This window comes from Choloepus didactylus, chromosome 26, assembly GCF_015220235.1.
Source record: "Choloepus didactylus isolate mChoDid1 chromosome 26, mChoDid1.pri, whole genome shotgun sequence".
In the NCBI taxonomy this organism is placed as follows: domain Eukaryota; kingdom Metazoa; phylum Chordata; class Mammalia; order Pilosa; family Megalonychidae; genus Choloepus; species Choloepus didactylus.
Window position 1 is genome coordinate 15382725 of NC_051332.1, and position 27010 is coordinate 15409734.

A 27010-nucleotide genomic window follows, 5' to 3' on the forward strand; every position below is an offset into this window, starting at 1 on the left:
GCAAAATGGCAGAGTGGTGAGGTGTGGGTATTCATTATTCCTCTGGGGCAGTTGGTAGATAGCCAGGAACTCTATGGAATGGACACTGCAGAGGAATATGAGCTTAGACAAAGTTGTACAACAGACATGAGTGTATGGAACAGCTGAGATAGTGAAATATGTAAGTCCTCATGGCCAGGGGGCCCATGCCCCTCCATGACAGGAACAATCCCAAGGGAGGAGGGGTCATCTGTGCTGGGAACAAGGAGGGATAACTGCAGTTGTGGAACTGATTAACAAACTCAGTCTGCTGAACAAAATCTCCAACCAAAGATTAACTGTGACCAGACACTGGAGAATCTGGTAGTAGTCAGCCACTCAGAAAGGAGATAGGGCTAGCAAAAAACAGCAAATGAAAACAAAAATATTATATAGAGGAAGGCTGGACTCAAACAGAACCAGGCACTTATGCAAACCCAGAGGGCCATGGCCCTTCTCTGAAAAGACAATTTTTCTGGTTTCTTGATTGTTCCTTAATTGCTCTCCAACAACTTGTCTGTTTGCATTTCCATAGCCCATCTGAACTGCAAGGACTGAATTAAAATTTTTTTTTTAAATAGTCTATACTGGGACCTTTTATTCTTTTTTTTCTTTTTTATCTTTTACTCTTTTTTAAAATAAATATTCTAAGTAGCCCATAACAAAAACCCTCAAAGATGTGTAATTTAGGCCCAGGCAAGAAAAGATTGAGAAAGCTCTGAGAGAAAAACAATGGGTCAAGTGGGGGAGAAAATTCACTAAAGACCATAACTTCCCCAAGAGAAAGAGGGTGCAGCACAGCTCAAGTGGCAGCCATACTTTGGGGGAACTCAGATAACAGGGAATGAAATTCAGAAGGCAGCTTCAATCAGCCACACCTCTTGTCAGGGTCACCTGGAAAACTAAAGGCTCCATACCACCTCACACAGGTGAGAGAGCTGCAGGATGGCAAGGACCACCTGCTGAACAGCATAGGAAAAACACAGAGTCTAAAGGCCTCACAAGAGGTTCTCATTCACAAGGAAACTCAGTAAACTCCTGAAACCTGGGCATCTCTGGACTGGGAAAACCTGACTGTGTTTGACCATTTCTGAGAAGACCCCAACACAAAAAGGCTACATAGAAGCAGGGCAAGAAATAGAGAAACAAGAAATGAAAAATTCAATCAAATAAATAGAACCTAAGTTAGAGGCTTAGAATAAAATAAGCATTATAGCAACAAAAATTTTTGCTTGTTATATAGCAATTTTAAAGACACTAAGGCTTTCAGCATAAAGTTTACATTACTATGGAACTGAGATTTCATCTCTGGAGATTTAAGCCACAAATATTAAGATTCCTGCTGGTAAAGCACCAGCAAATACTTCCTGCCTGTTCTTGCCATTAGCCAACTTTACAACTGTAAAATGATTTTCCAAAGGGGGGAATACAATGCATGCAAGAGAAATGGCTGGAGCCCTCCCTGAGTAAATTTTCCTATCAGCAGGGCTAAAATGGTGGACACAAATTGAAAGCCAGGAAAAGACATACCTTTGCCTTTGGTGGCCTGGTTTCATACAGACTTATAATAAAGCAAGTAAATAGAACAGTAGAGATAATATTTCTATGAATTAAATGGTATTTGGCTAAGATATTTAAAAAGAGGAATAATAAAACACCTATGTTAATTATCAATCTTAAAAGGCAATTTTATTTGCCCAGCACTACTGAAAACTTTGTGAAGCTTCCACTCTTAAGTGCAGTAGGTTGCTGCTGTAAAGTACACTTGTTTTATTAATGTCTTCCATTTAGAATCTTTTAATTTTTGACAAGCTTCTTTAGAGAAGAAATAATTCACATGTAATCAACACAGCACTAACCTAGTAATGGTCCTCAAGCAAGCCCATCTTGAATTATTTAAGGAACTATTGCCATTGAAAGTGATCTTCCTAAGAAAATTGCATTACAAAATGGGACAAGAAAATTTTATCCAATTCTCCCCACCAAAATATAAGGTGAAAAATCAGATTATAGCATATTTTGTGAGGAAAATTTTGTTCTGTTTCTTAAAACTTACATTTTCAGTTATTTTCCAAACTCTAGTGTTTTAGCACATGAAGACAAAATTTAAACTAAGAAGTAATTTTTATAAGAGAATGTGTATGGTAAGTTTTGGTTGGTGTTTAAGCTATTTTTATAGGAAATCATTTACAAGTGGGGAAACCAAGGCACAGAAAATGTAACCAAGCTCAGTTTCAAGGTTAAGTCTAACAGTACAGGTAGAAATAGAATCTAGGTCTCTGATTCTCAGATTACAGGATAATGACTATGGTATTTTCCAAAGTAAGGAAAAATAAATTTTATTTCTTTTTGTAGATAATATTAACAAATAATTCTTGAAAAATATATCATGGATATCTTTGAAAGTCTTTGGCATCTGTGACAGTTTTTGGAGGCTGATGTCTTAGGTATAAATATAAAAAGGAAAGGGGGTAGCTTTTAAACAAAAAGGATTAATCTTAATTTCAAAATTACCTGAGTTTCATTCTGCCTTACTCTATATATTAAATGTGCAGGGTATGAGTCCTGTGAAACACAATAGAGGCCACTCTACCTCACACATTTCACACATAAGCATTTTATAGACATTTATATGACTAGAACTTACTCCACAGTTTTGTAAAATAAACTTAAAGAAAATGTCTCAGTCTGAATTTTCATAATTCCAAATATTCAAAGATGCCAAATTTATTACAGAGGGTTGATTAATTCATACACTGTATGGTATGAAATTAGCCCCAAATTCAAGAATTTATCATATTCACAGCAGGTGACAGTTATTTTCTACTGGCTGAGATGTGAGATGTGAAATTTATATAGTTCAGATTAGCATTTTTCCTTGTATGTTTACTCTCAATTATAAAACTTCCAGTCTCAAAACTTTGCATTTGTAAGCAATCAGGTAGGTTTGTGTATTCATAATACACTACTAGAGAACATACCATGAAAAATAAAGAAAAAACTCTTCAAGTTTCTTTGTTTTTAAAGTGCTCCATGTGCAGTATTGTCAAATTTCAGATTCTAGAAATTCATTATGGTGACTAGTCATAGTTTTATGTAAGATTAGAAGTTAAATAATAATTTGTTCAAGTACTAATGCATAGAGTAAGAGATGCAAAGGCTCTTTAGGCACATTTTAACTCAAATAATACTTTTAAATGTCCACTTGAATACATAACAGGGATGGCATGACAGAAGTGTTTGGAGGGAATGTCAGAGTGTCAGAGATTTGTATGCTAACCAGTATATAAACTCAAAGTGGTTCTGGAAGTTTTGGTAACAAGCATTTGTCCAATAAAACCAGAACAAAAATAGAATACTCATTCCTTAGAAATGAAATGGAACACAGGTCTGTCCAAAGGTTCAGAAGCCATATCATAAAAATATTTCATAGAAATTTCATGGCTAATAGGTGGCTTCATCCATGTTGTCATCATTCTCTGCACCAAAATCATCTCTATCTTCAAAGTATGAATTAATGCAGTCATTTTCCTCTTCTTGATCTTCATCATACTCCTCTTGTTCTGCATCATCATCATCATCACCTTCTTTACTTTTCTCCTTGCTTCCTTCTTTCTCTTCATTTTCATCATATGATTTTTCACTATCACCTCTCTTTTCCAATTCCACAATTTTTTTCAATACATCTGCAGTATTAGTGAGTGAAGTAACTTTGCCTGTATCTTTTGCCTTTTTGGATTTTGGGTCTTTTTTGCATTTTTTTCCTTGGCCTCATCTCTCTTGGGAGTCTTCTCCAATCTGGTACCCATTCTTCTTTTTATACCTTCATGTATCTTTTACTATACCTTTCAATATCTTGTTTTTCTTCAGATGTTTCCATAAAAAAGGGCATTCTTCTCATCATTTCTCTCAGCTCCTGTTTTGAAGCCAGCATATAATCTTCACCTTCTCATTTTCACTGGCAATGGTTTATAATCTGTATCAGGAAATAGTGGGGGTGGTTTCAGTACAACATCAGGTAACTTCTTGCCTCTGGTAAATCCAACTGCCTCTGTGTTAAAGTTGTAAGCAGCATTCCCTCTTCCTTTATTCCCAGCCATCAGAATGGGTTACAACAAAAAAGCAGCAAATTCTGCTCATTAAGCCTCCTGGCTCCAGTGACAAAACTGTGCAGTCAAGGTGCTGGCTGGTAAGGAAAGGGTGGGGACAAAGGGAGCCAGCACTCATAGCCATGGTTTTTACCTCTGGAGAAGCACACTCCACCATCCATGCAGCCCTGAGTCTGTGTTCAGAGCACAATACCATAATATAGTTGTGTGATCACCACAAAAATTAATTTTTTGAGACATGAGCTTTTATTATGGAGCTTAACTACAGTGTGGGAAGTCAAGTCATGTTGCCCTGCATTCAGGAGCTGCTCTGAATAGTGGCAGGTTCATAGATCATTGTGAAGATTCTCTGCCCCCAGAAGATAGCATCAAAGATAATGGCATTTGGGAGACATAATACATCCAAAGAGGCACAATAGGTCAAATATTAACTGTCCTAGGTCAAGCAAACTGCTGTGTGCAATCTTCAAGACACTTGGGGCCCAGGGTTCCCACAATTCACCCCAACACAGTGATTTGTGTTGACCATAGGAAAGATATTGTACCATAATTCACAACAATACAGTGAATAGCAGAGTACAAGTAAACAAGTACATGTGGACAGCAATACTATTAACAAGTGGCACCATGGCCAAGTTAAAGAATTAAACCATTTGAACAACGGCTCATCAGATAAATGTTCAACATACTGTTTATGATCTGGCATTTGATCAAGAGCTTATGTTATATTTTGTGAGTTATTGGGTACATATACACAACATTGAATATTGATTAAAGCATACATAACCTGGGGCTAAAATAGCTGAAGGATAAAACTACCAGGCAGTCTGCTTTATTCTATACCTACTTTTGTTTTACCATTTCCTTTGTTTACAGAAATAAATTTCCCTTTCCACAAACTTTCTGCAACTTTCTAAATCCATACAGGTTTTTGTCCTACATTTCCTCCTTTACATTATGAAATGACCAGTCATTTAGGATGAAACTACTTTCCTTTTCCTTTTAATACAAAACAATATTTATACCTCTTGCACTTGTTACAAAAATAATTTTGGAAACCATTTTCAAGCAGACATTCTACAGCATACAAATACCACTAAAGTTAAAACTTGGTAGAATAATGCTAAATACATAAATACATTAGTTACTACATTATTGAAACAGTAATCTACAATTTTTAAACAAGAATTAGTAGCACATATAGCAACTATATATATATACATGTATGTATGTGTGTGTGTGTGTGTGTGTGTGTGTGTGTGTGTGTGTGTAGTTTTCATTAGTGGATACAAGAGTTCCAGAAGAGGGTGTTTTTAATGCTGCATTTCCTTCAGGGTCACATCTATGGGTAGTTTGGGGTTGCAAAGTTATGCATACAGTAGCATTGGGGATGGGGTCCCAGAGGTGGAATACAAATAACCTTTGGCATAATACCCAATGGGCTTAGAATTCTCAACCAGCTTGGCTACATGTGCAAGAACCAGAGCTAATTGACCTTATATTCCCCAATTTCTAGTGTCTGTGCCACAGGAAAGGGCAGACTATTATCACTGCCTCACTGCAGTTTGAGGGCAGCTGACCCCACTTATTTGAATTCATAAGGCTTGCATGGGACTGGTGGTTACCATTTCCACAAGAGCAGGAGCTGCTGCTTTGGTTCTGAAATTATTGCTGGTATAGTCATCAAGTCCATTGTTGTAAGGAGTTTCTATTGCCCTTTAAGTGTTCCTTTGAAAGGCAATTCATTCTGTTAATTTAAATTCATTTTTATTGTGATATATTCACATACCATGCAGTCATACAAAACAAAAGTGTACATTCAATTGTTTACATTACCATTATATAGTTATCTCTTAATGACCAAAATTAATTTTTGATATTTTCATTACCACACACACACAAATAATAAGAATAAAAATGAAAATGAAAAAGAACAATTAAAGGAAGTAAAAAGAATACTGGGTGACTTTTTTCTTTTTTCTTCCCCCATTTTTCTACTCATCCATCCATAAACTGGACAAAGGAGAGTGTCATCCATATGGCTTTCCCAATCACATTGTCACCCCTCATAAGCTACATTTTTATGCAATCATCTTCAAGATTCATGGGTTCTGGGTTGTAATTTGAGGGTTTCAGGTATTTACTGCTAGCTGTTCCAATTCATTAGAACCTAAAAAGTGTTGTCTATATTGTGCATAAGAGTGCCCACCAGAGTGACCTCACAGCTCCTTTTGGAAACTCTCAGTCACTGAAGCTTATTTCATTTCCTTTCATTTCCCACTTTTGGTCAAGAAGATGTTCTTCATCTCATGATGCTGGATCTAGATTCCTCCCCAGGAGTCATATTCCATGTTGCCAGGGAGATTCACTCCCCTAGGTGTCTGATCCCATGAAGGAGGCAGGGCAGTGATTTCACCTGCCAAGTTGGCTTAGCTAGAGAGAGAGGGCCACATCTGAGCAACAAAGAGACATTCAGAAGGAGGCTCTTAAGCACAATTATAGGCAGGTCTAGCCTCTCCTTTGTAGCAAGTCTTGCCAAGGGCGAGTCCCATGGTAGAGGGCTCAGTGCATCTAACCACAAGTCCCCTATATCTGTGAGAACATCAGCAACCATCGACATGGGGAAGCCTAACACCCCTGCATTCTCTGCCAGCTCTCTAAGGGGACTCTGCAGAGTTTTCCATTGTTCTTTTTTTAATTAACTCTTTTTTTAAAATCAACTATACAAAAAATTTAAAAAATACGTACAATTAAAAAAAAAAAACATTTTGAAGGCACCATAACAAGAGAGTAAGACAAAGACAACTATCCTAAGAAAACAACTTTACTTCCAACATGTTCCTACTCTACCCAAAGAAAATAACCTAATATAGCAACATTACCGTGCACTTGTTCCTACTACACCCATCAGAAGTTAACAGACCACAGTCATTCCTGGGCATTCCCAGAACATTAAATTTACCCACAATAGCTGATCTGTTCTTATTGGGTTATGATTCCACTACCTTAATTACTCTCTATCACTAGTTCCCCTACATTTTACATTATAAACCATTTATTTTACATTTTTCATTGTTCACATTAGTGGTAGCATATTATATTTCTCTTTCTGTGCCTGGCTTATTTCACTCAGCATTAGACGGTACAAAATCAGTAATGAATAGATTGCTGCTTTTGGGAATGAAGCAGCACTGTAACATGACTTTTCCTTCTAGTTTAAAAAATTATTAGAGAATTTGTTGGTTTACAGACCATTCATAAATATAGGATTCCTATATACCACCCCACAAGCAACACAGTGCATTGATGTGGAACATTTGTTACAATTGATGACAGCACTTTTTTGGTAATTGTTCTATTTTTAACTGTAGTTACCTTTCTTACAATTGATGAACAGTTATTAAAATAGTGCTACTAACTATTGTCCACAGATTACATTAGGTTTTTTCCCCAGATACCACCTTATTATAAATACCTTGTATTAGTTTCATACATTTGTTACAATTCATGAAAGATCATGCATATACTTGTACTATTTACTATAGTCCATGGTCTATGGTCTACAGTAGGGTTCACTGTGTTATACAATTATATGTTTCATCTTTTTTTTTTTTTTGTAGTAACATCTATGACCTAAAGTTTCTCCTTTTAAACACATTCACCTATATGATTCTGTGCTATTAACCATACTCACAATAATATTCCAACATCATCACCATCCATTTCTAAATCTATCATAAACCTAAATGGAAATTCTGTATAAATTAAGCATTAACTCCCCATTATCTAACCACAGTCTGTCCCCTGGTAACATTTATTCTAGAATATAACTCTAGGAGTTTGCTTATTATAATTAGTTCATATCAGCAAGACAATATAATATTTGTCCTTTTGCATCTGGCTTATTTCACTCAGCATAATTTCCTCAACATTCATCCATTTTGTCACATTCATCAGGACTTCATTCTGTTTTATGGTTAAATAATATTCCATTATATATGTATATGCCACATTTTATCTATTCATTGGTTGAGAATAGGGTTGCTTCCACCAACTGGCAATTGTGAGTAAGGTCAATATGAACATCAGGATACAAATATTTGTTTGAGTCCCTGCTTACAATTTTTCTGGCTATACCTTGTAGTTAGATTGCTGGGTCATATGGTAATTCTCAATTTAGCTCCCTGAGGAACTGCCAAACTGTCTTCCACAGTGGCTGCACCATTTTAAATCCATACCAGCAATGGATGAGCATACATATTTCTCCACATCCTCTCTAACTCTTGCAGTTTTCTGTTTTTTTTTTTTTATAGTAGCCATTCAAGTGGAGTATGAAATGATACCTTATTGTGGCTTTCATTTGCATTTCCCTGATAGCTAGTGATGTTGAGCACCTTTTCATGTGCTTTTTACCCATTTGTCTGTCCTCATTGGAGAAGTGTCTATTCAAGACTTTTGTCCATTTTTGAATGGGTTGTTTGTCTTTTTATTGTTGAGCTATAGGATTTCTCTATATATTCTGGATATAAAACCCTTACCAGATATATGGTTTCCAAATATTTCCCCCCATTGTGTAGGTTGTCTTTTCACTTTCATGATAAATTCCTTTGATGCGCAAAAGTTTTATTTGATTAGCTCCCATTTTTCTATTTTTTTTTTTTTTGTCTTTTGGTGCTTGTGCTATGGGTCTAAAGTCTAAAAATTCATTCTCTTACACAAAATCCTAATGATGCTTCCCTGTGTTTTCTTCTAGAAGTTTTAGTTCATAAAAATGAAATAAACCACAATTTATCTTTTGATGCCTGCATCTTTTGCTCAAAATATTATTTTGGGATTAATCCAACCATAAATGGATTGTTTTTGTGTGAATCAGCAGTTCTCTTGTTTTTTTTTTCTTGATCATTGAGCACTTTGACATTGAATTACTATATGTAATATGTTTATTCATTTTCCTCTTGGTGGATATTTGGATTCTTCAAGTGTGGTATATTCTGAGTATAGCTATTATTACCCATGCACACAATGTTTATATAAGGACATGCTTTCATTTGCTGTGTATTATACAAAGGAAAGCTTAATCACAAGGAAAGTGCATTTTAAGCATTTTAAACTGTTCTACTGAGGTAAAATTTATGTGACCTAACATTCATCTACCTTAAATATAAAAGACACATATGTTGTAAAGGTACAGCATGTTGCAAGTATCACCATTTCCTGTTTATGTACATTTCCACCACCCCAAAATATCCTTCACCTCCTTCTAACTGCTCCATCAGCTGTGCTTGACATAGTTGGTTCCTTTGTACTTCTTGAAATCCCTGCAATACTTAGTTTCAGGTTCACCACATTCTTCATTTTATTTTTTATCTCTCTCGCTGCCCTAACCTCCTCTATCTGCCCTTATTGTTTCTTTTACATTAGAACCTCCAAGCTTTCATTTTTCCACATGTTAGGGCTTGAATTTTAAGATTCCACTCCCCTGTACCATTTCAAACCATGGGGAAGAACAGTTGATATAGCTACACATTCCTAGAAAGAACTGAGGAATTGGTCTGAACCCTTCAACAGAGTCATTTTACAGGGAGCAGAAGCTGTTTTTGCCCTTGGATATGGAAATTCATGCCACAAGTGTTTTACCTGAGAACAATTGTTTTACTATATCTGTCTGGGATTGGGCTTTTATCCCTGGAGATCTGACTCAAGGAGCCCAGTGTGGAAATCATGGGATTAATAAACAATCCACCAGTCCTCATTCTTCTGAAGGTCATTTCCAGAATAGTCACCTTATGCCCTTTGAATTTATTACCCCTTTCCTCCATTATCCAGGCCTGGGTTTAAAAAATACTTAAGCTGGTACTTCTCAGCCTTTCAAACAGTATTGTTCCCTTGGCTAGCCAGGAACTTAGCTTGACTGCTTATTCTAGTCCTGAGAACAAATAAAAACTAATTATATTTGTCTAACAACACATTCACTCCTTATGATGACACTCCATTGTCATAAGTGTTATGACAGATTCACCACTTTTGAGAGAAAGGGTCAGTACTCATATGGTTTTCCAAGGAAGATGCTGGGTTGCAATTTGAAGCCCTTGCTCCCCATGGGAACCAGGGTAACAGGGGAGCAGAACCTGACAGCTGTCCTGAGTACACAGTTGGCCCTGAATCCATTTTTGCTAGTGAGACAATGTGGGTCTTAGAACTGGCCTGCCTATATATTTCAATGGCATAAAAGTAACCAATGGATTTGAGGCATGTTGCTTAGAATACCTGGTGCTCATTTTGACCAGATCTCAACCCATTGTGGTCTTAGAGTTGCTGGGGACAGGGAAGGGGACTCCCTTAGGGCAGGCATTTTGGTGTCCATTGAGTATTGTTTGGTTATGGGTCCAGGAAATACCATAGCCCTAAGGGATGTGCCTTCCCTGGGAGTCAGCCTCCCCTGGCTTGACACTGAGTGTTCCACTGGAAACTGTGACAGCACACCCCACCCTCCTTGTACATCGCAATGGCCTTGGGTGGCAATAACCCCAGACATGGCACATTGGTGTTTCAGCCTCTGAAATCAATTTTATTAACAAAAGAAATTCCAAGAAGACTTCCATGACTGGTATGAACCCAAATGTGCTGATTCCCAAGGGAGTAGCCCCAGGTGACACTGACTCTGACCATTCTTCTCAAATCCAGTGAAAGGCAGATCAATGTAATTTTGCCCTGATCTGACCATCTGGCTTGATGAGGAGGGCAACCACCTCATCTGAAGTTGATTTATTTTATTTTACTTTTTCACTGACTTATTTGCATTATTTTCTTTTTATAATAAGCTTTTCTCAACCATTGGAAATTAATGTATAAAATGTCTCTCTAAATATTCTTGTAACATTTCATCTAAGAACAAAGGCATTCACTTTTGTATACACAAAAAGATTATCAAAGTCAGGAAATTAACTTGATGTAGTAATAGTATCTCATCAATAGGCCTGATCCATGTCTCAACGATTACCCTGATAATGTCCTTTATCACAGGCAAAATATTAATATTAATAATGATATAAATGAAGAAAGAAAAATACATAATGTCCAGTCTCATAGCATACATTGCATTTAGTTGTCAGGTATGACTATGTATAACTTTAATTTCCTTCATCCTGACATATTTGATGAGTTCTGATCAATGACTTTATAGAATGTTCTTCAGTTTGCATTCACTCAATATTTCATTGTGATTAGATTCAGTTTATGAATTTTGGGCAGGAATGGCAGAAAAGTATTGTGCCTCACTTGTGTTCTTTTATATGTTAATTTTTTTACTTCTATTTTTTATTTTATTTCATTTGTTAACTTTATTGAAAATTTTAAAACAACACTCAAACAAGAAAATCACATTACAAAAAAATCATAGGAAAGATTAAGAAAAACAAATAACCTGGCTACTTTGTTCCATCATGTTCCTAGCTTGCATTAATGTGGTATCTTCAATGCAGTTGATGGAGAAACATTTCTAATATTATAAATTGTACTGTTTATTCAGGCCTTGTATTTTCTATGGGTCATGTGTGTTGATGCGCAATCCTGTTTCTTATTTTCCTCTCTTTTCTACTAGATACATATACAGTACTTCATGTCCCTCTTAACCACTTTCAAATATAGACTTCTCTGGTGAACATTATGTGTAGAATCTGCTACAGACAACACCAACAGTTACTGAATATTTTCCATCACTCCAAATATGAATCCTTGTACCAATTGGTGCCCAACATTCAGCAGGAAATCCCAGCACTAAGAAACATCATGAAAGAAACCTCATTTCATCTAGAACCTGTGGAGAGGACTGACTCAGCCCAAGTTCCCAAATCAGCTTTGATTTCAGGTGGTTCCTTGGAATGCACATGTGCAATTTCAGCTGCCACTCACATGTCTCACAATGAGCACAGGGCTGCTAAGTGTCAGTGCTCAAATTCAATGGCTTCTTCTGGGGTCTGAAAATTTAAAGGGTACTCATCCAGGGGCACTTATCTTAAAGCCTCAAGAGGTCAAATCCTACCAGGAAGTCCCTTTGGGGGTTTTGGCACAGAATTTTCATGGTAGAGTCAAAAGCTCACCATTCTTCAGGTGCACAACAGATTCCATGAGCTGCAGAAGTATCCCAATAGTTCTACTTCATCCTGCACCAGCACCAATTCCTCCTTGTATCACCTACCCATTTGGAATGCTCTTTAAATTTTCAGACCCCAGAAGGAGCCATTGTATTGAGGCCTGTCATTTAGAAAACCAATGTTCAATGTGAAGGGTTCATCTGGTGGCCAAACTTGTGCCTGCACATTCCTAGGGAAAACCAGAAATCTAGGCCACCATGGGAACCTGGGCTGAGTCAGTCCTTTCCATAGGTTCTAGCTGAAATGAGGTTTCTTTCCTGAGGTTTCTGCTGCCAGGATTTCATGCTGGATATTGAGTACCTTTTGGCACAGGGATCCCTATAGGGAGTGACATAAAATATTCAGTAACTGTTGTGTTGTCTGTAGCATATTCTGCACAGAATTTACAGCACAGTCTGTACTTACAAGTGGGTAAGAGGGACATGAAGCATTGTATATGTAACTAGATGAAAAGAGAGGAAAATAAGGAACATAGGATGCTGCAGCAACACACATGACCCATAAGAAAATACATGGAATGAATTAACAGTACCATTTATAATATTAGAAATGTTCATTCTTTAACTGAATTGCCAACTAGGAACATCTTGGAAGCAAATAGTTATATTAGATTATTTGTTTCCGTAAATCCTTTGCTTTGTTTGCTTTGTAAGGTGGTGATTTTTTTTTATTTGTCTGTTGTTTTTAATTTTTTGATAAAGTTAAAAAATGAAATAAAATAAAATGAAAAGAAGTAAATATAAAAGATGACATTCAAAAAATAGTCACATTGAGGGCACAATACTTTTCTGCCATTCCTGCCCAAAATTCATAAACTAAACCTTCTCATGAAGGAAACTTGAATAAAAACAAATTGAACATTCTATAAAATGATTGTTCAGCATTCTTCAAATGTTTCAAGATGAAGGAAAGAAAAGATATATATTCAGAGAAAAGAAACTAAATGTATCTGACAACAAAAATGTAATGTATGATATGAGATGACACTGCTATGTTTTTTCTTTTTCTTACTTCATTTCTATCATTATTATAGTTTAGCTTGTTATAGAGGACATTTTTGGGGTAATTTGTGAGATTTGTGTAAGGACTATAGATGAGATTCCAGTACTGACAGCAAAGTGAATTTCCTGAGTGTGATAATCTTTCAGTGAATACATAAGAAAATCTCTTTGTTCTTAGATAAAATGTTACAAGAATATTTAAAGATAAAGTTTTTTTTTAATATATTGCTTTCCCATGGCTGATAAAAACATGTTAGTATAAGAAGAAAACACAGCAAATGTTAACTTGGTAAAAAAATAAAATAAATTAACTTCAGATGAGGTGGTTGCCCTCCTCATCAAGGCAGATGGTCAGAGCAGGGCAAAGTTAAACTGACGTGCCTTTCACTGGATTTCAGAGGCATGGTCAGTGTCAGTGCCACGTGGAGATACTCTTGGGAATCAGCACCTGTTGGGGAAGTCTTCTTGGAATTTCCTTAGATAATAACATTGATTTCAGAGGCTGAAAAACAAATGTGCCACATCTGGGAATACTATCTCCCAAGGCCAACAGCATGTACAAGGGAGACAGGGGTGTGCTTTCCCAGTTTCTATGGGAACACACTCAGTGACAAGTCAGTGGAGGCTGGCTCCCAGAATGGGTTTTCCCTTAGGGTTATGTGATTTCCTGGACCCAGAACCAAATAATATTCAGTGGACCCCATCATTCCTGCTGTCTGAGTTCCCTTTCATGTTCCTTGTTATTCTCCAACCCAGTCATCTCAAGTAAAACAGGTTCTCACCATTTTGGCACTGTATCAATGGACTCCTTTGATACTCAGTATTTGGACCCAGAGTGAGACATGTGGTGGGCACAAAATACAACAACATATCCAGGCACTAAGGCAGCCTGGAAAACAAGTCTCATTTAAGCTAGGATGTGTGGACCAGGTGGACTCATCCCAGGTGCCCAAAGCTTCATTGAGTTCAGGCAGGATCTTAGAATGTGCATGTGTGGGCCCATCATGGGCCCTGGTAACAGTGAGCATGAGGGGTGCTAAGTGACATGCCTCAAATACATTGGCAACTTATGTGACATTGAAAAATATAGGCAGGCCAATACTCAGCCAGGGGCACTTATCTTAAAGCCCCTAGCAACCAAAACCAACCAGCAAGTCCTTCTGGGGTTTCTGTCACAGAATATTCCTGGTAAAGTCAAAACTCACTGTTCACCAGGTGTGCAGCTGATTCTGTGAGCTGCAGAACCATCCCCATGTAATTACTTCAGCCTGCACTGGCACCAATTCCACCTGGCATTGCCTGCCCACCTGGAATGCCCTTTAAATATTCTGACCCTAGAAGGAGCCATGCATTTGAGACCTGTCACTTAGCAACATTATGCTCATTGTTGGGCAGGCAGGTGTCCCCAGAACTTGCTCATGTGCATTCCAAGGAACTACCTGAAATCTAGGCCACCTTGGGAACCTGTCCTGAGTTGATTCTCTCCACAAGTTCTAGCTGAAAGGAGTTTTTTATTTCCAAGACTTCTCTGCACCAGGATTTCCTACTGGATATTGGGCTTTATTGGAGTGATGAAAAGATTCAGTAACTGTTAGTGTTGTCTGTAGCAGATTCTGCACATAATGTTCAGCAGGGAAGTATATATTTCAAAGGGGCTAAGAGGGACATGAAGTAGTGTATGTGAAACTGGATGAAAAAAGAAGAAAATAAGAAAGATAGGACTGTGCAGCAACACATATGACCCATAACAAAATACATAGCCTGAATAAACAGTGTGGTTTATAATATTAGAAGTGTTCTTTCATCAACTGCAATTAATTTACCACATTTTGAGATGGAAGATGACAGCATAGAAAGTAGTGGAAGCTAGTTTGTTCCCTTGAAACAATAAAAAAAACAGGAACAACTAGAACATAATCTGGAATAAAAGCATGGGGACAAACATGACTGTCCTCTCATCACACACAAACCTGAATTGGGAGGAATGCCTGAGATTTCAGCATAAAATCTGTAAGTAAAAACTGCAGATGCAAGCTGGGAGCCCCCTTCCCCATGGCCTGAACTGCAAAGCCTCCCAGTGCTATAGAGCAGCACTCTCCCAGCAAGTGAATATTGTTCAGCTGATCTCCAACTGGGGTTTTAATCAACAAACATGGACTGCTCAATAAAAGCTATGAATCCCCAACAAGCAGACAGAGGCTTTTGGTGATGAATGACCTTGGAGAGCAAGAGGGTGGCAGTGGACTGGCACTGATTGGGGCTTTCTGTCCCTTGTTTGGCTCAGTGGGGAAAGCCTCAGCCATTTTCAGTTCCCAGCACTCTGACCCAGACAAGGGTGGAGATAGCACAGGCAGATAAACTATCAATTGCTAATGACCTCTCCCTATGGGGGTATCTTCCCTGAGAGGAAAGAGGTGGGGCCTAGCTCTACTACCTGCCTTCCAATCAGAACCAGACCACAGTGCCTGGGAGAAAACAGCCATGGGCCACACCTTACACCAGTCTGGAGATACCGGCTGACCCACACCACCTGCTGTGCAGAAAAGCATAGTGAGTTGAGGCCTCATAGGGTGTACCAATCTCCTAAGACACCCTCAGGGTATCCAGCTACTATTCCCTCCTCCCAGGACCAGAGCCCATTCTGGTCTGGGAAAACCTGATTGGGGTAACCAAGGAAACCAGATAACTTGACAACAGTAAACAACAAACTAAACTTAGAAAAATGAAGTTATGGCTGAGCAAAAGAAAAAACACATTTCAACTGAGACACAGGTATTTAAACTAATACTAAATCAATTAAAAAAGTTTAGGGAATATATTGCAAAAGAGATGAAGCATACAATGAAAACACTGGGCATACATAAGGTAGAAATTGAAAGTTTGAAAAAACAACTGGAAGAATGTATGGAAATGAGAGGCACATCACAAGAGATGAAAGATGCAATGGAACCATACAACAGCAGATCTCAAGAGACAGAAGACAACACTCAGAAACGAGGCACATGAAAACCTACACACAAAAGAACAGATAGAGAAAAGAATGGAAAAATATGAGCAGCATCTCCAGGAACTTAAGGACAAAATTAAATGCAGGACTGTATGTTTCATTGATGTCCCAGAAGGAGAAGAGAAGGGAAAAGGGCCAGAAGCAAAAATAGGGGGAAAAATGAAAATTTCTCATCTCTTATGAAAGACATAGAGCTATGGATCCAAGAAGTGCAGCATACACCAAACATTATAGATCGAATAGGCCTATGCCAAGACACTTAATCATCACATTATCAAATGTCAAAGATAAAGAGAGAATCCTGAAAGCAGCAAGAGAAAAGCAATACATCACATAAAAAGGAAGCTTGATAAGACTGTATAGATTTCTCAGTGGAAACCAAGAAGGAAGTGGGGTGATATACTTAAGATACTGAAAGAGAAAAACCACCAATCAACAATCCTATATCTGGCAAAACTGTCCTTCAAATATGAGGAAAAGCTTAAAATATTCTCTGTCAAACAGACAATGACAGTTTGTGAACAATATATTGTTCTACAGGAAACATTAAGGAAGCACTGCTGATAGAAAGGAAAAGACAGGAGTCAGAGGTTTGGAAAACAATATGGGGAGAAAGTAACACAGCAATGTAAGTACACTGAATAAAGTTGACTGAGAGAATGGCTAAAAGAGGAAGATTAGCGTCATGTTGGACACCAGAATGAGAGAGGAAAGATAAAGACTGGGAATGTAAAACAGTGAAACCTAGGATGCTGGATGATTGTAAAAAAGGTACAATTTTTTTCACTTTTAAGCAGTTTTTTCATTAAGATGATTATTCACAACCAATCATCGAAAATCTACAATTTATCACATTGCCATCATATAGTTGTTCATTGATCACCCCAATCTATTTTTTAAGATTTTCCTTGTACCAGAAAAAGTGACAATAAAAAATAATAGGGGAAAAAGAACACCCAAATTGTGCCCCTATCCTGCCCTATTTTTCCTTTAAATTTTTTGCCCCCATTTTCCTACTTATCCATCCATACACTGGATGAAAGAGTGCAATCCACAAGGTTTTCAAATTCAGCCTCTCACCTCTTGTAAGCTGCATTATCATACATTTGCCTTCAAGAATCAAAGCCACTGGGCTGGAGTTGATAGTTTCAGGTATTTACTTCTAGCTATTCCAATACATTAAAACCTAAAAATGTTATCTATATAGTGTGTAAGAATGTCCACCAGAGTGACCTCTCAACACCATTTGAATTCTGTCACCACTGAAAACTTTATTTTGTTTCATTCTGCATCATGCTTTTGGTCAAGAAGGTGTTCTCAATCCCATGATGCAGGAGTCATATCCTGAATTGCCAGGGAGATTTATTCCCCTGGGGGTTAGGTCCCGTGTAGGGGGAAGGGCAGTGAGATCACCTGCCATGGTGGCTTTGTTAGAGAGAGAGGGCCACATCTAGGCAACCAAGATGGACTAAGCGGGAGACACTTAGGCACAATTATAAGCAGGCCCATCTTCTCCTTTGCAGTAACAGGTCTACTAAGGGCAAGTTCCATGATAGACGGTTCAGCACATCAATCTCCCAGTCCTCAACATTCATGAGAACATCAACAATAATCCAGGTGATGAAGCCTAACATACTGCATTTCACCCCAGTTCCTCAGGAGGGGTCCTGCATATTTTTTAATCATTTCCTTTTTAAATTAGCTTTCTTCAAAAATTAAAAAGAAAACAGACAATAAAAACCAATTTCAAACAAAACCAAAATAAAGGAATAAGAAAAAACAAATATTCTAGATAAACAAATATCCTTGAATTACTTCCAACATGTTCCTATTCTACTCCAAGAAAATATGCACAATATAACCCAGGAAAGGAAAAGAAAAGCAGATAACCTTAGATAACTACATTTCTGTGAACCTGTTCCTACCATATCCACCAGAAATTAACAAACTATAGTCATTCCTGATTGGTCCCAGAACATTAAATTTACTCACAATAACTTATCTGTTCTTATTAGATTATCATTCCCCCTTCATTAATTGCTATCTAACTCTAGGTCCCCTACATTCTATTTATAAACAATTTATTTTACATTGTTCAGTGTTCACATTAGTGATAATATATAGTATTTCTCTTTTTGTGCCTGGCTTCTTTTGCTAAACATTATTTCTTCAAGGTTCATCCATGTTGTCATATGTTTCATGACATCATTCCTTCTTATGGCCACATAGTATTCCATTGTATGAATATACCATATTTTATTTATCCACGCATCTGGTGAAGGACATTCAGGTTTTTTCCATCACTTGGCAATTTTAAATACTGCTGCTATGAACTTTGGCATGCAGATATCTGTGTCACTGATTTCAGATCTTCCAGGTATATACCAAGAAGGGCAATTGCTGAATCAAAGGGTAACTCTATATCTAGTTTTCAAAGTAAACCCCAGACTGTCTACCAGAGTGCTTGTACTATTATACAGTCTAATAAACAATGAATAAGAGTACCAGTTTCTCCACATCCTACCCAGCATTTGTAGTTACCTGTTTGTTTAATGGCAGCCATTCTATGTGGTGTGAGATGGTATCTCATTGTGGTCTTACTTTGCATTTCCCTAATAGATAGTGAAGCTGACATTTTTTTCATATGCTTTCAGGCCATTTGTATTTCCTCTTCTGAGATCTTTTTTTCCATATCTTTTGCCCATTTTATAATTGCGCTGTCTGTACTATTTTCATTGAGTTGTTGGATTTCTTTATATATGCAAGATATCAGACTTTTGTCAGATACATGGTTTCCAAATATTTTTCCCATTGAGCTGGCTGCCTCTTTTCCTTTTTGACAAATTCCTTTGAGGTACAGAAACTTTTAAGTTTGAGGAGTTCCCATTTACCTGTTTTTTTTGTTTTGTTGCTTGTGCTTTGGGTGTAAGGTCTAGGAAATGACCTCCAAATACAAGGTCCTGAAGATGTTTACCTACATTATGTTCTAGGAGTTTTATGGTATTGTCCCTTATGTTGAGGTCTTTAATCCATTTTGAGTTAATTTCTGTGTAGGGTGTGAGGTAGGGATCGTCCTTCATTCTTTCAGATGTGGATATCCAGTTATCCAAGCACCATTTGTAGAAAAGACTATTATGTCCCAGTTCGGTGGTTTTGGGGGCCTTAACAAAGTTCAGTTGTTCGTAGATCTAGGGGTTCATCTCCAAATTCTCAATTCAATTCCAATGATCAATATGTCTATCTTTGTGCCAGTACCATGCTGTTTTGACTACTGTGGCTTTATAAATATCTTCAAAGTCAAGGAGTGTGTGTCCTCCTGTTTCATTTTTCTTTTTTAGAATCATTTTAGCAATTCAAGTCACCTTCCCCCTCCAGATAAATTTGATAACTAGCTTTTTGAAGTCTGTGAAGCAGGTTGCTGGAATTTTGATAGGGATTGCATTGAATCTGCAGATGAGTTTGGGTAGAATTGACATCTTAATGACATTTAACTTTCCTATCCATGAACATGGAATAGTTTTTCACATTTTTATGCATCTTTCTACTTCTTTCAGTAGAGTTATGTAGTTTTCTTTGTGTAGGTCTTTTACATCTTTGGTTAAGTTTATTCCTAGGTACTTGATTTTTTTTTTTTTAGTTGCTATTGAAAACGGTATCTTTTCCTTGAATGTCTCTTCAGTTTGGTCTTTTCTAGCATCTAGGAACATTACTGGCTTATGTGCATTAATCTTGTATCCCACTACTTTGTTAATTTGTTTGTTAGCTCTAGAGGCTGTGTTGTAGATTTCTCTGGGTTTTACAGAATCAAGATCATATCATCTGCAAATAATGACAGTTTTACTTCTTCCTTTCCAATTTCAATGCTTTGTATTTCTTTGTCTTGCCAGATTGCCCTGGATAGCACTTCTAGCAAAATGTTAAAAACAGTGGTAGCTGTAGGCATTCTTTTCTCGTTCCTGATCAGAGAGGGAAGGCTTTCAGTGTCTCACCATTGTGTACTATGCTGGCTGTGGGTTTGTCATGTATGCTCTTTATCATATTGAGGAAATTTCCTTCAATTCCTAACTTTTGAAGTGTTTTGATCAAAAAAGGATATTGGATTTTGTCAAATGCTTTTTCAGCATCTATTGAGATGGTATTTTGATTTTTCCCTTTTAATTTATTAACGTGTTTTAATACATTAATTGATTTTCTTATGCTGAACCATCCTTGCATGCCTGGAATGAACCCCATTTGGTCATAGTGTATGATTTTTTAATTTGTCTTTGGATTCAATTTGCAAGTACCTTGCTGAGAACTTTTGCATCTATATTCATTAGGGAGTTTTGCCTGTAGTTTTCCTTTCTTGTAGCATCTTTACTTGGTTTTGGTATTAGATTGATGTTAGCTTCATGAAATGTGTCAGGTAGTATTCCATTTTCTTTGATGTTTTGAAAGATTTTAAGTAAGATTGGTGTCAGTTCTTTTTGGAAATTTGGTAGAATTCCCCTGTGAAGCCCATTGGCTCTGGGCATTTGTGGGAAGATTTTCCATAAATGATTGGATCTCTTTGCTTGTGATATGTTGGTTGAGGTCTTCTATTTCTTCTCTGGTCAATCAGGGTTTTTCATGTGTTTCCAGGAAATTGGCCATTTTGGCCACATTATCTAGGTTTTTGGCCTACGGTTGTTCAGAATATCTTCTTATAGTATTTTTTTTTAAATTTCCATGGGATCCATAGTAATGTCACCTCTGTCATTCATTATTTTGTTTATTTGGGTCTTCTGTCTTTTTGATTTTGTCAGTCTAGCTAGGGGCTTTGCAATCTTGTTGATTTTCTCAAATAACCACCTTTGATGTTATTTACTCTCTTTATCATTTGTTTGTTTTCTATGTCATTTATTTCTGCTTTAATCCTTGTTATTTCTTTTCTTCTACTTGGTTTAGGATTAGTTTGCTGTTCATCTTCTAGCTTCTTCAGTTTCTCCAGTAGTTCTTTGATTTTAGTTCTTTCTTCCTTTTCAATGTATGCATTTAGAACTATAAATTTCCCCCTCAGTACAACTTTTGCTGCATCCCATAGGTTTTGATATGTTGTGTTCTCATTTTCATTCCTCTCTATATATTTAGCAATTTATCTTGCTATTTCTTCTTTAATCCCTGATTATTTAGGAGTGTTTTCTTTAACCTCCATGTATTTTTGACTTTTCTTAGTCTCTGGTGGTTGTTCTAATATTATTCGAATGGTTTTCCTTTGTGATCAGAGAATTGCTGTGAATAATTTCAATTTTTTTAATTTATTGAGGCTTGTTTTATGGCCCAGCACATGATCCATTCTGGAAAAAGCTCTTTGAGCACTAGAGAAGAATGTGTATCCTGGTGATTTGGGATGTAATATTCTACATATGTATGTTAATTCAAATTAATTTATCACATCGTTTAGGTTTTCGATTTCCTTATTTTTCTTCTCTCTTGTTGATCTGTCTATAGGAGAGATTGAGTATTGAAGTCTGCCACAATAATTGTAGAAACATCTATTGCTTTCTTTAGTTTTTCCAATATTTGTCTCGTGTATTTTGTGGCACATTGATTGGATGCATAAAAATTTATGATTGTTATTTCTTCTTGTTGAATTGTCCCTTTTATTAGTATGTATTGGCCTTCTTTTTCTCTCATAACCTCTTTGCATTTAAAGTCTATTTTATCTGAGATTAATATTGCTACTCCTGCTTCTTTTGGCTGTAGCTTTCATGAAATATTTTTTTCCATCCTTTCAATTTCAATTTCTTTGTGTCCCTCTGTCTAAGATGAGTCTTTTGGATGCAATGTATTGATAGTTCATATTTTTTATCCATTTTGCCAATCTATATCTTTTAATTAGGGTGTTTAATCCATTTACATTCAATGTTATTACTGTGAAGACATTTCTTGATCAGTCATCCTATCCTGTGGCTTATGTTTGTCAGATATAATTTCCCCTCTCTCTTTTAATGTCCTTTACCATATCCATACTTCATCTTTTTAGTTCTGAACCTTTCTCCATACCTCTCTCTCCTTTCTTTGTTTCTCTGTTGGTAGGGCTCCCTTTAGTACACAAGGTAGGGCAGGTCTCTTGTTAGCAAATCCTCTCAACATTTGCTTGTCTGTGAAAAATTTAAGCTCTCTCTCTAATTTGAAGGAAAGATTTGCCAGATAAAGAATTCTTGGTTCACAATTTTTCTCTTCCAGAATTTTATATATGTCATGCCACTGCTTTCTTTCCTCCATGGTGGCTGCAGAGTTGTCACCACTTAATTTATTCTGTTTTCCTTGTAAGTGGTGCATTGCTTCTCTCTTACTGCTTTTTGAACTTGCTCCTTCTCTTCAGCATTTGACCATCTGATCAGAATATGTCTTGGCCTATGTTTCAGGTGTTCCCTTGGAATGTGTAGGCACAAGTTCAGCCACCAGCTGAATGCCTCACATTGAGCATCAGGTTTTAAACAACAGGCCTCAAATTAAATGGTTCCATCTGGGTCCTGAAAATTTAAAGGGTACTCCAAGTGGACAGGTGGTAATGAGGAGGAATTCATACAAGTGCAGGCTGAGGTAGAAATATTGGGATTCTTCTGTAGCCCAAAGTAACTGCTGCACACCTGATGGATGGTGAGCTGTTGACTCTACCAGGAAGATTCTGTGCCAAAACCCCCAGTGGGACTTCCTGATAGGTGTTGCCTGCTTGGTGCTCTAAGATAAAAGCCCTTGGATGAGTACTGACCTGCCTATATATTTCAATGGCATGAAGTTACCAATGGATTTGAGGCTGGTCGCTTAGCACTCCTGGTGCTCGCTTTGACCAGTGTTCATGATGAGTCATGTGCATGCACAGTCTAAGTACCAGCCTGAATTCAAGGAAGCTTTGGGCACTTGGGATGACCCTGTCCACAGGAAATAACTGTAATAGTGTTTGTTTCCTGGGCTGTCTTAGCACTGGGATTTGCTGCTCTATTTTGTGCCCACCACAAGTTTCACTCAGTCCAAATTCTGAGTGGCTGTCAAGGGAGTCTCTTGATGCAGTGCCCCTATCATGACAATGTGCTGTGGTGTTAGAGTTGACTGGGTAGGAGACATAATTTGGGACATGAAAGTGAACTCCCAGAAGGCAGGCATGATGGTGTCCACTGAATAGTGTTTGGTTCTGTGTCCAAGAAATCCCATAGCCCAAAGGGATATCCCTGCTCTGGGAGCCAGCATCCCCTGTCATGACACTGATTGTGTTCCCCTAGAAACTGAAAGCCACTCCCTTCCCCTTAGGCATGGTCTAGGTCTTGGGAGACAGGCTCCCCAGGCATGGCTCATTGGTTGTTCAGCCTCTGAAATCAATGTTATTAGCAAAGGAATTTCTGAGAATACTTCCCCATCAGGTTTGATTCCAAATGTGCTGATTCCCAAGAGAGCAGCTGTAGGTGGCACTGACTATAATCATTTTTTTCAAATCCATTGAAAGGGAGATCAGTGTAAGTTTCCACTGATCTGACCATCTGCCTTCATGAAGAGTGAAACCACCTCATCTTTTTTTCTTTTACTTTTTCACTTTTTTTTTTTGCCTCTTCCTCTTTCTTTGTGGAAGTAATGGAAATGTTCTCATATAGATGGTGGTGAATGCCTCACTATGTGGCTATACAGGGAACAATTGACAGCTTACTTAGGACATTGTTCTGGTTTGCTAATGCTGCTGTAATGCAAAATATCAGAACTGGATTGGCTTTTATAAAGGGAATTTATTTTTTTCCAAAGTTAAAATCTTAAGGCAATAAAAGTGTCCAAGCTAAGTCATCAAAAATAGGATACCTTCAGAAAAAAATGGCCAATAGCATCTGGAACAGTTCTTTTGCCTGGGAAGGCAACCGGCTGGCATCTTCCTCCTTTGTTCCCACATTATGTTTCAAAATGGCTTTCTCCCAGGATGTTTCTCTACAGGCATCTGGGGGTATTCTCTTAGTTTCTTCCAGGCAAACTCTGGAATACAAAAGGTCTACTTTCTATGGCCATCTTCAAAATATGTCCTGCAGCTGCTGCTTCTCTCTCAACTCCTGTGCATTCTTCAATGTGTTCCTCATGGCTGCAGCTGCTCCTTCTGTCTGTGAACACTTTTATAGGGCTCCAGTGATTCAATTAAGATGCACCCTGAATGGGTGGGGTAACAAGTCCATGGAAATTATCCAAAGTTCTCATCCACAGTTGAATGAGCCACATTTACATGGAAACAATCAATAGGTTCCAACATAATCAACACTAATATAGCTGCCACCATAAGATTGCATCCAAGAACATGGCCTTTTCTGGGGGACACAATATATATACAAACTGACATAGATGTAATGTGTTCTGTGGAATAAAATCATCTAAAAATAAGCATAGGGATACAAGTGCTGGAGGAAATGTGGAGAATGGGATGTACCTAATCATGGTTGGTGGAGAAGTAGAATGGTGTAGCCCACCTGGGGGGAATTTTGGTTGTTTCAAAGAAAGGTAAGCATGGGGTTTCTATATGGTCCCAAAAACATGTTATTGGTTATACACTTGGAAGAACAGAAAAGAGAGACACAAAAGGACATTTGCACAGTGGGGTTTATGGTGACAGTATTCATGATTTACAGTGGATGGATGTGGCCCAATGATACATTGACTGATGAATGGAATGACAATCTGTGATGTATACATACAATGGAATATTGAGCTTCTACAAGAAGGAATGGAGTTGTGAAGTATGCAACTAGGTGAATGGACATTGATGACATTGTATTGAGTGAAATAAACCAGAAATGAAAAGACAAACATTATAATGCATCACTAACATGGACTCTTATGTGCAAACTCTGAGAATTGAAAACTGAGAGCATAGGTTATCAGGGAAGGCTTATTGTAAACATTCCTAGATGGTAAGTACTTACAGCAGTTACATCAATTCCTGGGTTGTAATGGCTATTTCTGAATTCTTAGATGCTGGGCTCTTTGTTTATAACCTGTTTGGTCCCTGGAAGTTTGGGTTTCTGTGTTACACCTGAGACGCAGAGCCAGAGTCTGGCAGCTATGAATATCAGCATTAACCCATACAGCAAATGTTAAAGAGTATGAAAAAGAGATCAGACATTAATTAGCAATATGAATACAATGGGCTTCATTAGAATTAGGTAAATCAGACTAAAGGGTAAAGGATTATAATGACACTGTTTTAAAACTTCAACTTCTGTGTGAGGCCAAAAAAGAGGTTTATTAGGTATAAAATCTACATTTTTGTAACACACTATATAATTTAACCAGTATGGTAAGTTTATTCTAATACCATAATTACATGTAAATTTGAATAGGGCGTGAAAACTCCTTGGTTTACAGGTTAGTGTGAAGCCCTCATACATCCCAGAGAAATTTGGTTAGAGAGTAAAGATGTATGTACAAAGCCACCCTGTGGGACTGGGGGAAAATGTGGAAATATTAAATTTCTCCACCCAGGGAATTACTGATATTCTCACAAGCATTGGGGACTAACAACTTAGAAAGCCAAGCCCTCAATCTTGGGGTTTTCCCTTATGAAGTTTGTTACTGCAAAGTAATGCTAAACCTACTTAGAATTGTGCCAAAGGGTTACCCTCAGAGAATTTCTTTTATTGCTCAGATCTGGCCTTCATTTATAAGCCCATTCAGCAGGTAAACTCACTGCCTTTCCTGTGTGTGGTACATGACTCCCAAGGTGTAAGTCTTCCTGGCAATATGGGATATTGTTAATGGGGATGAGCTTGGCCTTGGCATCATGGGACTAACAATGCTTTCTTGGACCAAAAGGGGGAAGAGAAATTAAAGAAAATAAATTTCAGTGGCTGAGAGAGCTCAAATGGAATTGAGAGGTCATTCTGGAGGTCATTCTTATTCATTATATAGATATCCATTTTTAATTTTTAGTGTATTAGAATAGTTAGAAGGAAATACCTGAAATGCTGATATACAACCCTATATCCTTGATTATTGAAGACAGTTGTGTAACTATATAGCTTACATTGTGTGAATGTGTGATTGTGAAAGCCTTGTGGCTCCCACTGCCTTTATTCAGTGCATGGACAGATTAGTAGAAAAATGAGGACAAAATATATTAAATGAATTATGGGGAGGGATAGGGGTATAGTTTCTTTTTGGTATTCTTTTTTATTTTAATTTTATTCTTATTTTTGCGGTAATGAAAGTGATCAAAAATTTATTGTGATGATTAATGCACAGCTATATAATTGTACTGTGAATAATTAATTGTATGCTGTGAATGATTATATGGTTTCTGAATATATCTCAATAAACTGAGTGCAAAAATATCAACTCTGGCTGATTCTAAATCAACTTTTCCTCCATGGCCCTGGGCTAAATTGGGTGAATCCAGCTGTGGCCTTTGGGAGACCCCATCACAAGCAATTAACTTTTTGCTTGGCTGAAATTGAAGATTTACCAATATTTATGGGACATAAATCAAGCTGTAAAGATATGAATGCACATAGTAGTTTTGTTTTAGATAATTTTCCCCATATACCACACTAATATTATTTCTTTGTCCAAATATCATACACTTGTAGTAGCTCATATAAGACCTTATTTATATTTATAGTTTTAATTGATGACATACCTGACTCTAAATAACCTCTTTCAACCAAATTCCTCTAAAACACAGCACTTTTACTTATAATCCCAATAATAATCTCCTCTCGCTTCTATTCTTTCCAG

General features: G+C 37.4%; 1 pseudogene; it reads right to left on the reverse strand.

Moving 5' to 3' along the window:
• Positions 1–3462: 3462 nt before the first annotated feature.
• Positions 3463–4118, reverse strand: LOC119520676 (annotated as a pseudogene).
• Positions 4119–27010: the final 22892 nt, after the last annotated feature.